Here is a 17,304-nt window from a genome sequence, read left to right on the forward strand (position 1 = left end):
CGGGGCTCGATCCCAGGACCCTAAGATCATGACCTGAGCCAAATTCAGAGGCTTAACCCACTGAGCCACCCAGGTGCCCCAGCTTACAATTATTTTATATAAATATTGCCCAAATGACCAATATGTGGCAGACATTTACAATAACATTCTAGAAGGACTTAGTGGGTCTGATTTAAGTGAAGAGTCCTGAAAAGATAGAATAGTAGCCTATAAAAAATAAAAAGGGAGAGGGGTTCCTGACTGGCTCAGTCCCCAGGGCATGCAACTCTTGATCTTGGGATTGTGAGTTCAAGCCCCATGTCAGGCCTGGAGTTTATGTAAAAAAAAAAAAAAAAAAAAAGAATATACATATATAAAGAGAGATAGAAAACCATAATTATCACTGGGAAGAAACTGAGGAGATTTGGATATTTACAAATCAACCGAAAGCAGAGGTAATTTAACAAAGAGAGAGAGGGCACAATTTTTGGATTGTGTCAAGCCTTGAATTCTACTCTGGCTACTTCCCAACTATGTAAACCTCCCCAAGTCACTTGATGTCTCTGAGTCTCAGTTTCTCCAAACTGTAAAAGAGGGATGATAACATCAGCCTCCTAGGGATCAGTGTATATAAGGTGTCCCATGGACATTGCCTGGATCAGAATAAACACTTGAAATACAGGGTTATTGATAATAATCAGTGGGTTGGCATCACCAGTCCAGCCCCAGGCTTGGTATCAGGTGCAGCTGGGTGATAGAAAAGGTAGATTGTCTATAAAGATTATTGCTTTCACAAGACTCGGCCAAATAGCACACATGACATTGTCAAGTAATCCATTACCATGAGCATCAGTAAGTGCTAAATTCTGGGACGCTACACAGGTACCCTGCGGGTACCGAGGAAAGAGACCAGTGGTGATGGGTAAACCCGGGGCTACACAACATGGGGACCTGATCTGAGCTTTGAAAACCATGTAGGGTTGGAATAGGTAGGAAGGGAACATTTAAGGTGACCATGCCCAGGACAGAGTAGTCCCCCCAGACTACCTAATAAATGAGTGAATGAATGAATCTAGAACTGAACAAAAGACAAAGACAGCAAATCCAGTTTATGGGCGAGTGAGGGCAGTCTTTTTTTTTTTTTTTTTAAGATTTTTATTTATTTATTTGACAGACAGAGATCACAAGTAGGCAGAGAGACAGGGAAGCAGGCTCCCCGCTGAGCAGAGAGCCCGATGCGGGGCTCAATTCCAGAATCCCGAGACCATGACCTGAGCCGAAGGCAGAGGCTTTAACCCACTGAGCCACCCAGGTGCCCCATGAGGGCAGTCTTTAATTGCCACCTCTGGTGGGTGTTCATGTGCAGAGAGACATGTTGGCCTGAACGGAGGGATCCACCTAGTCAGGGCCTTAAAAACTGGTAAGGAGTTTGGGTTGAAGTAGTGGAATTATGCAGCAGAGGGAAAATATGATCAAAAGAGTGCAAAGGTCAGTTCAGGGCTGGGTCAGGAATTGTGCTGTAGGAGGAAGTGGGAATGCACTGAGAGTCCGATGAGCGGGAAGGAAAGCAGGGCGGAGGGACAGGCAGCCAGACCCAGTTAGGGACAGCAGTGAGCGTGGGACCTAAGGCCCAGCCAGATCTCCAGGTAAGGGAGGGAAAGAGGACATGAGCTGAAGACTGGCTCATAATGACTACAAAATTAGTAGTAATTCTCATAAACAGACGGGAGAGCCGAAGAGCAGGGGAAGGTGAGCTCAGGGATGTGTTTGTTGGTTTTGAGCCAGTGATGAGAGACACAAGTGGAAAATATCCCAGGGGCAGTCAGAAGTTCAAAGTTAGAATCTGACACAAAGATAGAGGGGGAGAGAGATTTGGAAGTCATTAGTACAGAAACAGTGAACAAAAGCAATGCAAGAGATGAAGTCCTGAGCGGGGGCGGGGAGCAAGATAAATAGAGAGAAACTAGAATACCAAAGACTAAGTTTAAGGCAATGTACATGAACCCGAAAAAGGTCAGCTGTCATTATCAGGGCTGTATTATAACTTCCGTGGTTCCCGGAAATGCTGTGGGCATTTTTGCCTTTATGGGCCCCTTCCTCCATGAAAAACCGTCCTACAACTGCAGTGGTATAAAGACAAATACAAAGACTGAATTCATTAATATATATTCACTATTGTTATACTACTTTCTCTCTTCTGATTTTAAAAGAAATTAAAATATTTTAGGGTGCCTGGGTGGCTCAGTTGGTGAAGCGTCTGCCTTAGGCTCAGGTTATGATCTCAGGGTCCTGGATGGAGCCCTACGACCCATGCTCAGCAGGGAGCCTGCTTCTCCCTCTCCTGCTGCTGCTCCCCCACTGCTGCTCATGCTCTCTCTCGCTCTCTTTATCTCTCTCAAATAAATAAACAAAATCTTTTTAAAAATTAAAACATTTTCAAACATTTTAAAAATTACAACTTTTCTTTAAAAGTATCATTGGACCTCTTATGCCTAACAGTGTGAATAATCCAAAATAAGGGGTAATTTTTAAAAACCCATGTACAGTGGACTTCAATGTGTGTGTGTGCGTGTGCATGTGTGCACGTGTGCGCAAGTGCATGTGCATGTGTGTGCATATAAGGGGAAATCTGCTTTTTAAAAAAATATATCATAAGCTAAGATATTAAGTAACTTTGATTCTCACAGGTACATAACCTTTGTTCAGTTCAAGGGGCCCTGAACGGAGATGTGTGGGCAGAGTGGGTTCAGGGTGAGATGGAACCAATGGTTCTTGTACTTTACTGTGTATAAGAAAGGAATTTTGTTTTTATTTTTATTTCTTACTTTATTTTTTTAAGATTTTATTTTTATATAATCTCTACACCCAACGTGGGGCTTCAACCCACAACCCTGAGATCAAGAGTAGCACAGTCTACCAACTGAGCCAGCCGGTCAGCTGGTCTTGGGTTCTGCCTCTTGGAGAGTATGATTCCCCTGCCCAAATGCACCTTGTACATCCCCAAAGGAGTTGTTTTCAGAATCATTGTTTGTGGTTTTGATGTTTTAGTGGCTTAATTCCTACAACTATTTCCTGGAAAAAGGAGGAGTCACAGTGTACCTCCCACAAAAATTGGAAAGCTGAAGCAGAGGAAGTTTAACTCTAAAGAATTTCGGGTCTCGGGTGAAGAAAAAGCTGGACGAGAATCAGACGGCCTTCCAGGATTTCCTTCATTGTCAGAGTTTCCAGGGAGAGCAGCAAGGACACAAATACCAAGAAAACAACACAAAGGGACAGAGGCTGAAGAAGTTCTTCAACATTGAGGTTCAAGGCAGGGCCACAGGCATTTATTGAGTATCTACTACGTGCCGAGCACTCAGGACACTATAGCCTGGAGTAAAGCAGGGGATGGTAGAACACGTACCTTAAGAACCTTTGAAGTTGGCACAGGATATTACTTTAAGAGCCAAAGTGAGAAAAAGAGTGGAAGGAGTGAGCGCAGAAGTGGTGCGTAAGTCAGGAAGGATTAGAGATAAGAGTCTCTTGGAGATGGTCACAATGAGGTCATTGGCAGCTTTGGTGATAACTACTTCCTGGAGCGGTGGGTGTGGAGGGATGCTAAGTAGCAGGGCTTGTCCCTAAAGTTAAGATCCTCGAGTCTGGCCACGGGAGGTAGAAGAACTGGTTGGTTTTAGGAAAAAAAAAAAAAAAAGTCTGCTTCAGCCTTGTCCAGAAATACCTAATATAACGAAAGCCAGTGTGAATCAAGGGCTTGTTATGTGCCTTACAATGTTCAAGGCCCTGGGTATGTTGCTTTACCCTTCTATCAACCTCTGCGGCAAGTACTGTTTTTATACCCATTTCACAGATAAGGAAATGGAGGCCCAGCAAGTTCAAGCAACTTGCCTAGGATCACACAGCTGGTAAAAGTGGCAGAACTGGAATAAAACCCTGGCTCTCTGCCTCTAGGCCCCGCACTCTTAAAGGCTGGGTGGTATTTACCCATACTGGGTGGTCTCTGGACATATTAGTAAATCTCACATTTATAGTTGACCCTTGCACAGTGTGGGTTTGAACTGTGAGCATCCACTTACATGCAGATTGTTACTCAAGAAATAAAAGGCAAATGTATTTTCTCTTATGATTTACTTATTAGTGTTCTCTTTTCTCTAGTTTCTTTTAAAAAGATGTATTTATTTATTTGAGAGATAGAGAATGCGTGCAGAGGAGGGGTAGAGGGAGAGAATCCCAGACAGACTCCCCAGTGAGCATGGAGCCTGACGCAGGGCTTGATCCCACAAGTTCATGACCCAAGCCCAAACCAAGAGTCAGATACTCAACCGTCTGAGTCACGCAGGTGCCCCTTTTCTCGAGTTTACTTTATTGTAAGAATACCGTATATAACATACATCATGTGCAAAATACAGGTTAATTGACTGTGTATGTTCTTAGTAAGACTTCTGGTCAACGGGAGGCTATTAGTGGTTAAGTTTGGGGGGCATCAAAAGTTATGTGTGGTTTTAGACTATAAGGGGGTTGGCACCCCTCAACCCTGCATTGTTCAAGGGTCAACTCTATGTCAACTTAGGAAGTAAAGCACAGAAAAGGGGTTTGGTGTGGGGCCACAGAGGCAGAAATGGCGCCCATCACAGAGCCCAAGTTACCCTCCCAGGACTTCAGCCCCAGAGTGTCTGCAGACAGGGATTTGGTGCTCCTTGTACCGTGTGATGCAGAGCCAGACAGCCAAGGGGAGCTGGGTCTCCATGAAAAAGAACACACATTTAACTAGCCCCCAGCCCATATCTATCTCTGCATTTCTGGTGTCTTGCAAAGGGAAAAGCTTTACTGGAGAAGAAGTGACTTTGTTTCCTCTCTCTGAACATCTAGAAAATTCTGGGGCTTCAAAGCCCTTTCTCCATTAGGCCCAAGTAGTCTTAGATACATATTCCCCAACCCCCTTGGCCAGATGGATGGAAAACTCACTATGAACCTGAATTATTAAAAATACTTTAGTGGTGTATAATAATTATATAACAATAAGTAATATAAATGTACACACACACAGGTCATCTTGGTTTTTGCTTTGGGTTCCTAACAGGGAAAATTCAATCAAGCATAAAGGGCTATAATTTGCTGCTTCTTTTATCAAAAGTTAATGACATTGCTTTATCAGTATAGAGTGTGTGTAATTGATCCATTGGCCTTTCTCTTTCCAGTAGTGAAAAAACATGCCGTAGCAATGTGTGTATGTAGACAAAGGGAAAACTAGAAGGATAATTGTCATAATGATTGGGTAATAAAGTCGGGTCCTGAGTTTTGTGACTCTGATAATTGCCACTTCTACGACTGCCTCGCTTATGGAAAATGGTGGTGGAAAAACCATCAGGGAAACAGGAAGGGAGACAGTATTATCTGTCAGTTATAGTGTCAGCTCTAACTACATTACTGATAAAAAGAGGTACACATGTCTACCTCCCCAGTTTATTCTGTGCATACCTTTAAAAAGTATATGTTGGTTATGTTTTTAAAAAACTAATACTACTTAAGTATTCTAGGGGAACTTTTTTTTTTTTTTTTACAGCCCTGTGGTAAATTATGGACTTCATTAAGTGTTTTTTTAATATAATTCTGAGTAATCAACTCCGAATTTACATCTTTTCTAAGGGATACAACATTCCAAGTAGAATGTTCTTTAAGCTCAGTAACAGACACGAACAGTTCTTAGCAATGAGAAGATTATTACAGAGAATTCACATGGAAAAATCAAGTCTTTCTTTCCATTATTTTGGAAATGACATTGGGAAGGGATGGACTGACATAAAACCTCAAGGCTGTGACTGTATCTGGAGAGGCCACATTGGCGAGGTGTCCTGGTCAGGAAACTGCCTGGTTTTGCTCACTGAGCAGCTTGGAAATGCTCTGAGTTCAAGAGGGTTAAGAAGAGAAGTGACCATTGTCATTTTCCCTCCTGACATATTATAAAACAAATGGGCTGGAGTGATTTGCAAACTTTGTTTTCTTTTGGGACAACACAGTGAGCTGCCATCTTGGGTGCCCCCTCGGGGTGTGGTGGGAGCAGGCATGGGGTCCTGGCCTTGGGGGTAGGATGTGGAGCGGCGCTGTTCTTCTGGGGGCACCATCCCAAGGGACACCTGAGGATGCAGCGTTGGCTGGGATTCGGGTAAATTGGAGGCCATCCTAGAAGTAAGAACATCCATCACGCTTAGTAAGATCTTGGGTTGTAACGGCTGCCTTGGGCCTCCAGACATTTTTTATAAAGCTCTCCGTCATGAAGCCCTCTTTCCGCCTCTGCTGCCATATGTTTTTCCAGCTGGACCTCCACCAGTCTTCCGCTCTCCAGAAAGTTCTCATTCATTCAGCCCAAGGGTACCTCGTTGGCTTTTCTCAGGGCTGCTGGAAGTTTCCGCAGGAGTCCTGGCCACGTGGAGAATCGAGCTCCCTGGGCGCGTAGAGGAAGGTCTCAGACTGGGAGTCTGTGCCTTCAGATGCTTTGCTTTTCTGACTCAGTTTAAATGTGGAGAAATGTAAATATACATATTTAAATATGTGAAGCTGCATCAGAAAAAAAAAAATCTTATTAGCATGCATTTTCTGTGATTCAGGCTTGCTCACCAAATCCTGCAGTAGGGAAATTTAAGAAGGGGTTTTTGTACACAGACTGGGATCTCGCCCCCCCCCCCCCCCCCGCCACTTAACTGATGAGAGCCAGTGGCCTCCAAACCTTGTTTTCCATTGTTCATTTTCTATTCACCTGGGGCACTGGGGATGTTTTAGCTTTTCCAGATGCTGGTTTTCAGATTAGCTGACACAATGGTGGGAGTCACAACTCTTTAACACACTTTCGAGTTCTTACTTGTAGGACAAGGCTCACCCTTCCAAATTCCAAGCAAATAGTTCGCTCTTCATGATTCAGACTTGGTTGCTGTCCTGTTGCTCATTTTTCCTTCGCATGAATTTAGAATTCAGTGCTTCAGCCCCCAAAGCCTAACTGAACAGGAAACTGTGCACACATTCTCCGTGGCAAATCCTCCTTGGAAAACCCTCATAAGGAAGTGGGCTGTCCATGTAAAGATTTTACTTTATTGATGTGTTTGTATTTGATTTATAATCAAAATTGAGTCCACTTCCAGATTTTAATTGTGCCCCCATTGCATACTGGTAAGTGCTGGGCTACGCTTTGCCCTCTGCTCCCTGCCCCCCACCCTCCTGGTTTCAGGCTGCTCCCCTGTGTGCGGCTGCCATTTACGGCCCCATCTTTTCTCATCACTGTGAAATCTGCCGGGGCAAAAATAATACCTACGGTAATGTGAAGAAGCCTAATGAAGAAGCAACTCGAATTAGCAGCACAAAATCCAGAATCTTGACATGGGTTAGCTTGGGTACACCAATCACCTTCAGGGAGAGCTGTGAAGTCGTACAATCTGAAACGGTAAAGTATTTTTAAAAAGTAGGCAACAGAAAGCAAGATTGTGAGGAAATCACTCCAATGTTCACTTTCTTTCTAGTTTATTGGTGTCTCTAAATGCTTAAATGAGAATATCCTCACAGTATTTCCAAACTGATTGTGTAACCACTCAGAAGCTTGACGACGAACCCCTCAACACTCACGATAATGCAAGTGGCATATATCTGGTAGGTTACCCATTAAACGACTGTGACAGATCATATTTCTGGTTAATTGTTAGTTCCTTATGACCTTAGACTTTGCCTGTGTATTTAATAACACCATCTGCTGTCTCGGGTAGCAATACCACCTTTTTTACGTGAGGATTACTGTTCTTACTTCGTAAACAATGGTGCTCAATGGGAGGTGTTGAAACTCCACCATAGAATTATTTAAATTATGCTACCTCTGCAAAGCTTGAAGAGAGAACTGCTTTTCTTCCTTATGCTGGCTCTGTAGGCTTCACCTAAAATATCATAATGGACATACCATAATAAAAGCATAAAAATGATTTCCAAGTTGTAGTCTTGGTCTGCAAGATGAAATGTTTTCAAAGAACTCGACTGTTATGTCTGTCCTGTTTGGCTTCTTCCAGACTCATTTCTCATAGTGTATAAATCTCTGGGAAATTTCCCAATAAAACAGACAATTAAGAACTAATTCCCACAAAGTGAAATGAGATGAGACTTTTTTTTTTCTTTTTTTTTTTTAACCATCACTCAAAATTATACCTCTCCATTTGGGGGCATGTTGAGAAGGCTGCTCACGAACGAGAAATATCAAAACATCTACTGATGTGTCTTCTATAACAAGGCAGATGGTGACAGGTTTTAAGTTGGGCTACCTTTGTTTGGGAGCCACAGACAGAAGCACCTGTGAAATGAATTCTTGGTGGCTGGGGAGAAGGGTTGCGGGGGAGCATTCACTTTTAATTTAACTAGGTTCATGCTGTACAGGGTATCGGACTGTAGTGTCGTTCTCCAACCCATGAATCACAACTTCCTAGAAAACAGGGGTTCTGCGGAGCGGTAGAACTGGTTTGCGCTGAACTGGTCTCTTCTGCACCAGGGGGCAGCTGTGCCTCTCTGAGTCAGGACAGACACCAGTCACCAGTTCCTTTGTCTATCTGTCCACTAACCCGTTCCCAGCCTTGACCCCAAAAGGAGCCAAGGTGAATGGGAATTGCTACTTGATTTTACTAGGGAAATGACAGCTCCTTAAAGGTGAAAACTTTTTGCAACAGTAATTTCTCATTCCTTAACATGGTGACACTACTCAAAAAGTAGGAAGGAGCATTGGAAGATAAAGTGCTCTAGGTCATGCGTACCTGATTTGGAACTGACTTTTGTGGCGAACTGTGACAAAGCTCATAGGATTGACCGTTATAAGCCCAGCACTGACATGACCCATAACTTTATGCTAAAATATGGACACTTGACACGGTAGAGGTTTGGGGGCTGTTTTTTTGGGGGGGATAGTTAATTATGGGGAACCGGAGATGTTGGCCTGAACACCCACCACATGAAAATAATCAAGAGGTCATCTGCCAACAGAAAACAACTTCGAAAGTATGGAATGTAGAATTCTGAGCCTAAACCACTTGACAGCATCCCAAAAAGGCATGTCCTGACATGTTTTCAGTATAAGAGGGCTTCAGCATTCCAGGCTTTTAAAAGAATGTCTCCTGTTACCGCTAAAAGGGGCTGCTTCTCCTTTTCCACACTCTGAATTCATGGAATATGGAAGTCTGATTCTGGGACACTCACTTTCAAATATATTGAGTAATTTTTTTAATATGAAAAGCAAGGAATATGGCTCTTTCTTGGTTTTAGAAAAATAGTTGAAACGCCCACACATAAGTGCTTCCCACCAACACCATTTTTGAAGTATACAGAACTTCAGCAACGTCATTAGGGTTTTGTCATAATCAGAGCCAAATAAACGAAACACAAACAGAACATTATGAATGTAATACTTCACTATAGGTAACACATTTAAAATATAAGGATTCCTAGAACTTATCTCCCCCAACATCCTTTATAAATTCAGTATACAGCCAGCAGAGAAGCCGCCCAGCTATTAAGCAGAGGAATCCTGGGTGAGAATACCAAAAAAACCCTCAAAACAAGTTTCCACATCCTGCTGATCTATCCAGCCAAATGCCTGTCAGTGTATGGAACAGTTTTTCATTTTACTCAACTGAGGTCCTCTTGAGTCTTCTGAAAGGGCTGTCAATAGATATTGAATCTTTGCCCATTTTATATGAAGTATATACATATATACATAATCTTTGCCCATATATATATATATATATATATATATACATATATTTAAAATAAGGCTGTCTCTTGTGGAAATAAATATTTTCCATTAAGCCTTGAGACACTTCAATTGGGCATATTAATGCTGATACAGATGCTTTTGCCCTGGCTAAGTTAAACTAAGCACAGACCGTGGCTTAGACACTCTTAGCTTGGGATCAGAGCCCAGACCAAGCAGACATAATGTTCTCAGATGATGGGATGATCTGGTAGCCACATGACCTCACAACTTTATTTTGATGGCACCAGGCCCCCCAAATAATGGGCAGACATTCATTGGTCACTCCTATGCATTGTTTTGTGATGCCACTTGTGTCAGAAGAATGTGGGGCTTGGGTTTGTCAAAGTCCCCTGTATGCCCATGAAATCACGCACCGTGGGAAGGGTCTGGGTGGAAATGGCATCGAGTTCAGCGTCTCATCTCCCAGTAGAGAAAAACGCCAGCCCAGGGTTTCCAAGTGACCTGCATCAGGTGATCTGCTGGGTGTGTGAACAGAACCTATGGTTCCTTGCCCACTTCCTATGTGGGTATTTACATGTATGTAAAAAAAGAACCTGGGAAGAAAACAGAAATAGGAGGTAGCCCACCAGTGGGCTAAAGAAAGAACTGCAGTCCGGGAAACGTGGATTCTGGCTGTTGTTTACAGCAAAGTCTTCATTTCCCTGGTGCTCCAATAAATTGATAAAGTGAGCAGACATGACGTCTTAGTCATGGTGAAGAAGAACGAATTGATCTGTTAATGCAAATGTAGGTAGATCGATAGGTAGTGGAATAAAAGCAATCTGAAAAATGTTCAAAATCTAGCTATCTCTGAAATGCTAAGAGATAGCCCCTAGGAAGTGCCCATGTGTGAAGTTCCCAGGCAAGTTTTCAGACCTGTTTCCTCACTAAGGAATTTGCTGGAAGGGCTGACAAGGCAGGCCAACAAATCCATCAAAGTTCATCCGTACTTGCATTTTAGCTGTGACCAGCTTTTTAGTAAACACACTATATTTAGGCAGTCGCAATAGGAAATCTGTTTCTCTATTTCTGTCCACTGGTGGTCTTTCGGCAGGTCACAAACTTGGGCTGTCTGTTCTCAAGACAAAGTTCGGCTTTCTTCTTCTCTGTGTCAACTCAGTTCTGAGCATGAATCTGGATTGTCTCGATGATTCTGCACTCCCCTTGGCAAAGAGGCATTGCCATGTGGGCACAGGAGCAGATGTGCTAATGCACACTTACTCCAATTAATTAATTATAGCCCATGATGAGTCTTTTAAATTTTTCTTCCTTTTTTCCTTCTGCAGGGAGCCTTCTGTGTCTCCTCTGTACATAAAACTGACCACACACAAAATGGAGAAATAATTTTACTGTTAAATATTTAGATCTTTGGGTACAATTAGAATATCACCTATACACATAAAATAATTGTTTTAAATGACAATATTACTTTTTTCCCCCCCTGTTCTATCCTTTGATGTGGAGAAGCTGTTGGGTGGGCCCTTAGTGCTTCTTTGGGAAGGACTGTTCCAGAAATAGGTATAATTTAGTGTGTTCCATAGAGGGGGTAAGTTCAGGGTCTTCCTACATTGCCATCTTGGACTGGAACTCCTTCTTCTTGTTTCTAAACAGATTAGACGAGAGCAAGTAAGCCATCAGAACAGGTTATTGAAACCCCATTGGTAAAGGGCAAATTTTCCCACTGATTGGCATTCCTTTATAAAATATGTTTTCAGCTTGTCAAGAGAAAGTCAGTCTAGTTCACAATGGCTCACTTTTTCGTAAGGAATACAAACAATGACAATGAAGGTCTATATGGAATAAGTTGTGATCATTTTGCTTCCTACAAGCCCTTTATAACCATGAAATGCTATGGAATATCTGACTTCGCTTTTTTTTTTTCTTTTTTCTTTTCAGGGCCCTCTAGCCCCTTGTATTTATTTGTCTGAGTGCAAAGTAGCCAGGATTGGAATCCTATAATAGGAATTAAATTATTTCATGGGATTTTCCTTTTTGTTCTTAAGGAAACATGTCATAAGGATCTAGAGGTGCAGTATTCCAATTTGGTGACTGCCCAAACCATATCCTTACCCGGCTAAATTCCAGAATGGAAGTCTTTTATCTTACCACCAACATTGATTTTAATCTAAGGTTCATAAAGACCAGCACAAAATAGCTTACCATTTAAGGAGTCCCATACCGGGCACGGCATAGCGGCAACTGTCCCTCATCTCTACCATCTCCCTCTATCTGTTGTGACTGTTTGCTGTTCTTTGCTTGCATGTCCTGTGAACTATCTTAGAATTGCTTTTTTTCCCCTATAAATATAGATAGAGATTGGCGCATCTTAATATTCTCTTTGTTAAGACTCACAAATGTTAACACTCCCTTGCTAGTTTTCTATACTGTGCTTACGTGATTTTTTTTTAAAATTCAAAATGCAAGTAGAATCTTCTAGACTATATCATTAGACAACAGGACTCATACCTGGATTTCAGTTCTGACACTCACCGTTAATGCTACTGTAGGCAAATCACTCAATCTTTCAATACCTTGGGTTTCTGTTTCTGAAAAAGGATGACAAGATAATAAAATTTACGGTTGAAATATCTTTTTTGAATGTCCATATGAAAGGTATAATAAACATATAATAAACACAAGACAATCATATTATCCTTAACCTTTTAGAATTGTAACATCTTTCATTTTTTCAGTCCCCTTACTACTGAACGTGTATGCAGGAAAGTCACATTTTAAGTAGGTAAGCTAATGAAAGAAAATTCACCTTCTTAATATTTTCAAACATTATCCTTGAGGTTAGTTCACTATTGTGTCAGCATCTTCCTAGTGATATTTTTTAAAGGATTTTGGTGAGTGTCTTAAATATCCGTTAAACCCACATTCAGACATTTTTCCAGAAAAGTACATTTCATCATGCTCTTTCCAAAAAGTCAATAGCAGGGTTCTGGCAGCAAATGGCTGTTGAATCCCTTCCAGTTCTCCTACAAATTTCCTTGCAGACTGAGCGAGTGTGTGACCTCAATCTCTCCTTTGTCTGTATTTTTCACTTAGCGCTTTAAATTCTGACACAGTAAGTAGTTAGCCTACATCAAGACCCCAATTTTTACTCTAAACGGGGACCTATACATATGTTTACACATAGACTGGTGACTAACAGCTTCTGTGTATATGTGGGTGATTAAGAGCTCCTGTGATTTTATTTGGCCTGATTCTTAGACCCTCCACAGAGTTTATCTCCCCCACATGCAAAAATCTCTTTAATATCCGAATGCTTTCTGTGCACAGGGGAGGCAGGCTACAGAGAGAGGTCACACAGAGGGAAAGTATTTCTAAAAAAGTGTATTTGCAATTTGAAAACCAGTAGAACTGTCTCATAAAATGCTATTACTTAGAAGAAAGGCTCTTCTATCTATGACAGAAGGTTCATTTGTGTCACAACTCTCCATAGCGTTGTACAGACGTATTCATATAAACAGGTCTGTTCGAGTACTTATTTATAACTTTTTTTTTTTTTAAGTAGAAAAGCCCTGAGTAGCACATGCACTCTTCAATCTTATGGCAGTTTTGCCCAAGTACAAGGAGCTGAGGATGTTATCCACAGAATCCCAAATGACACACAGGCTGCCTTTTTTCCCTCCTCCTCAAATATGCCTGGGTCAGAGTTTAAGAAGCTCTAGTATGGTTGCAACATCACGCTATTAATAGAAACTGCGCTCTGAAGAATGAAGGCTGTGATTCCACATGTGAATATAGGTTGAAGTGCATGAACTCACAAGGCTCCAGGAATACCACCTCGTGGACAGCACACACGTTGCAACCCTCCCCCAACTGCATGTCCTTAGGGCAGAGTTCCCTCAGGGTCCTCTGGAAGGAACCATTTTTTTTTTTTTCTTTACACTGCCCTGTGGACTGTCAGTACAGCGCTGTGGTATGTTAACAAGAGCATCTCCACTGGAGTAAGCTCCGGGGATGGTTCGGATTTTAGATGTTGAATGCTCACACGTGGAAGCCCATGTAAAAAAACCCCATGTAAATTGGGGAGGGCAGATTCCTTCCACCCATCGAGCTATTGCTTAGAACTGCTCCCTTTGGCTAAACATCTGATCACTTCCCTTATTCCTGTTTTTTGATGGTATCATAATAAACGGCTTTCCTTTTGCTCTTAAACTGTGGATGATTTTTATTTTTCAAAAAATCTTAGAAATTAGAGCTGGAAAGGACTGTTGCTTCATCTAATCTCGGCAGAGGTGTTCCCCGTAGGATGTTTTCTTTAGTTAAGACAAATTCCAGCGTTTCAGCAATCTGGTTAAAACCAGCCTCAACCCACTGCCCCACCAACCCTTCATGCGGCTTCCACCTGCCTGTCCACGTATGAATGTGCAGGAGCTCCCTGCAGCCAACCTGGTAACCTTGACTCTGAGTGGCAAAGAAGATGATAATGCTCTTCTGAAAGGACCTGCAGCCTTAAGCAAGAGGGCAGAGTCTACGTGACTAAAACATACCAACTTCCTCTTTCATAAGTCATCACATGATGAACTACAATTACAATTCCTGCCTTGTCTCTGCGAATTGCAGACGCATTGCCTCACCCTAGAAGCCCTGCTTCTGTGTGTGGAGGAGGCGGCTCTTGCTGCTGCAGCAGCCGCTTTGGAAGGGATCCAACTCCAGTCTGTGCCGGGAGGGAGGGCGGAGGGTGGAAGACGAAAACAAAGCTATGTTTACTTAGCATAGATCGATAAAGCTGCTTCGGAGCTACATGAAAGGCCAGGCAGCATGAAAGACTTTTGATACAATATAAGGAATTGCTGTCCCGGATCCAGGGCCAGCCTTAACCCCCTTGATCCCGGAGCCTTTTATGGCAAGGGAGACCAGAACTAAAATAGCCTCTCCATTCTCCAGCAGGCATTTCATTAGGGAAGTTACAACAACTCGGTTTCGACATTAAACTCCTAGTGTAAAATAAAAAGGAAATGCCCTTCATTTGGAGAAGAAAAGCTCCATTCTACAAGAATCCTTACTTAGTCCCTCTCAAGGCAGAATTTGTATCTCGGTGTTTCTATTTTGGGATAGAACGGCAAGCTTTCCCTTGAGGGTATTACAGTACCAGCTTGCAGGTAAATGAGTATAATGACACCAGGGCTCTAACACAGGGTGGGTTTTTTTGTTTTTTTAATCTTCCAGTCACTGCCTGGGGGCGGGGGGCATGTCTTGGGTGTGTCCAGATGGCTAGTTTGTCTGCAGCACAAAGCCTGGACCTCGTCCACTTCAGGCAGTGGCTCGGAGAGAGAAGTCACGTGCTATAATGAGTGGCACAGGGTCTCTCTGGAGAGCGACCGGAGGGACAGGTCCTGAAAGAGGCTCCAGACGGCAGGTACCGGGAGTGACCAAACCCACTGGCACCAGTTGCTCCAGGGAAGGAACTGGGCATGTCCAGTGCCCCCTGCTAGAGGAGGGTGAGGCAGGACTACCATTGCAAGCAAGACCCGGGACCAGATGGGGAGACCTCCACGGCAAGCACACCTTCTCTGGAAATCCCCAGGAGAAGACTTGCAGGGTTGGCCTGTAAAAACATCTGGGCCTGGCACTACGTTTTCTGCGCCACTTTCGAACAGGTTTCTTCATGCTGCTGAGGCAGCTCCCTCCACTATTTCGCTAAGGGTGTTTTTCCTCTTCCTTGTGGTTAGTCCTTTGAAGCAACCTGGCATTTTCAATAGCAACAACTACAGCGAAACGTCAGCAGGATTTTTTTCTCTCTCCACCTACCGACCCAGTGGTAGGCAAGATAATGTAATGAGTACCCTGCTCTTCCCACACGGGGCCAGCCCGTTCCCGTCTCAGCGGGCGCTGCGGGCCTGTTTTCCAACAAAAGCAGCTCCGAAGGGCCGCCCGTGCAGAGCCGAGGTGTCTGGGTCCCCACCGAGAATGACTAAGCCGCGTCTGTTAGTAAGACTAAGACCGGCCAGAAGCGATTCACCATGGCACACAGCAGCTCCTCCTCCCGATAAAAGTGGGACACTCGAGCGCTCACTTCAGTCCCGGCACGGCCCGCGGCCGCCAGCACCGGCACAGCGCGGCGGGCCCAGCGGGCTCTGCGGCCGCGCCCCGCCTTCGCGCCAGGCGGGTCCGCGCTCACCGGGGGCTCCCCGGGCCCGGGCCACGCCGTCGGTCCCGCCCCACGACGGCGCAGGGGACTTCCGCCGATGGCCCGGGCCCGCGCGATCCTCCCGGCCGGCCAGCCGGCCACCCCACGGCCCGCGCGAACCCGAGCGCCCGCGCCCCCTCCGGCCCAAGTTTGGTCCCGAGGGCGGGGCCCGGAGGCCTCCTGTAGCCGGAGGGGGCGGAGCCTGCGCGGTGACGCGACCGCGCCGGCCGTAGACCCCGGATCCCTGGAATGTGCATTCGTTCAATGAGGCCGCCAGTGCCGGGGGCGCCGAGTCACGTCCGCGCGGAGCGTGCGCACTCGGCGGCGGCGGCGCACGCGGGCCCGCCGCTCTGGGCCCGCGGCTCTGCGCCCACGTCACGCGCCCGCCGCACGGTCCGACAGGAGGCGGCGGGGTCTGCCGGCGCGGCGAGGACCAGCCCCCCGCCGCCCCGGCTCGGCAGGGTGGGCCGCTGCTGAGGAGCAGGGGAGGGCGGGGCTGAGGCTGGCGAGGGTCCCCAGGCCTCGGCCGAGCGGCGTGCGGACGCGGCCCCGGGCTCGGGCGCAGACTCCGCCGTTCGTGAAACTTAGGGCACCGCGGCGCGCGCGTGCGTCCCGACGGGTGCGAGTGTGCAAGCGCCCAGTGTGAGTCCACACGTAACTCCTCAGAACCAGAACTGAGCCACGCCACACTGACAGTCCCCGCTCTCGAGACTGACAGCGCCAGTCACCGAGGGCCTTTTGAAAACACGAGCACCAGCGCGATTTGGCCCAAACGTCCTGGAGGGGAGGAATGGGGACCGAGTAGTGGAGGCAGCCGAGCGTTGGGACGGCCGCGCCGCCGTCTCCTCGGGGACACCGGCCGCTGGCGCTCTCGGGCGGCGCTGACCCGCGGGCGGGCGCCTCGGAGCCGGCTATCCCGGCAGCGCTCGTTCTCTCCCCGCGCGGGGGGAGGGGGAGGGCGCGAGCGCGGGGGAGGGCGGGCGCGCGCACGAGGGGAGGGGGCCCGCGCAGGCGCCGTGCGAGGCTGTCGAAGAATCAAGTCTGTAGAAGTGGAGCGGCCGCGGCGGCAGCAGCAGCAGCGACGGCGGCGGCGGAGCAGAGGCGGGCTGGGCGCTGACGCGGGCGCTGGAGAGCGGCGACGCCGGGAGCTGTGAGAGAACAGCGGAGCGACCCGTGGCCCGCGCCGCGCCCGTGCTCCACGCCGTCCGGCAGCTGCCGCCGCCTCGGCGCGGCATGCCCCGCCGCTCGGGCTGAGCCTGCCCCGGCGGCCGCCCCCCGCCCCCCGCCCCCCCGGCCTCCCCGCCCCCCGCCCCGTACTCCGCGCCGGCCGCTACCGCGACCTGCTGCGCTCCCCTGCACCCGCGCGGCCCGTCTTCGCCCCGGTCTGGAGGCCGGCCGCGGCCCCGGCCGAGCTCCC

At 46.2% G+C, this 17,304-nt stretch overlaps 1 long non-coding RNA gene across 2 annotated transcripts; it reads right to left on the reverse strand.

Moving 5' to 3' along the window:
* Positions 1 to 10,024: 10,024 nt before the first annotated feature.
* On the reverse strand, positions 10,025 to 15,958 carry LOC116857196. Of its 2 annotated transcripts, none has more exons than XR_004380709.1 (3): positions 15,266 to 15,958; positions 12,236 to 12,291; positions 10,025 to 11,062 (listed from the first exon to the last, which is right to left on the reverse strand). It is a non-coding gene; the product is annotated as an uncharacterized LOC116857196 (long non-coding RNA). The 2 variants fall into 2 exon arrangements; XR_004380710.1 differs by having other exon boundaries at positions 14,335 to 15,958.
* Positions 15,959 to 17,304: the final 1,346 nt, after the last annotated feature.

Source organism: Lontra canadensis, unplaced genomic scaffold, assembly GCF_010015895.1.
Source record: "Lontra canadensis isolate GAN:19392208 unplaced genomic scaffold, GSC_riverotter_1.0 scaffold120, whole genome shotgun sequence".
Lineage (NCBI taxonomy): Eukaryota > Metazoa > Chordata > Mammalia > Carnivora > Mustelidae > Lontra > Lontra canadensis.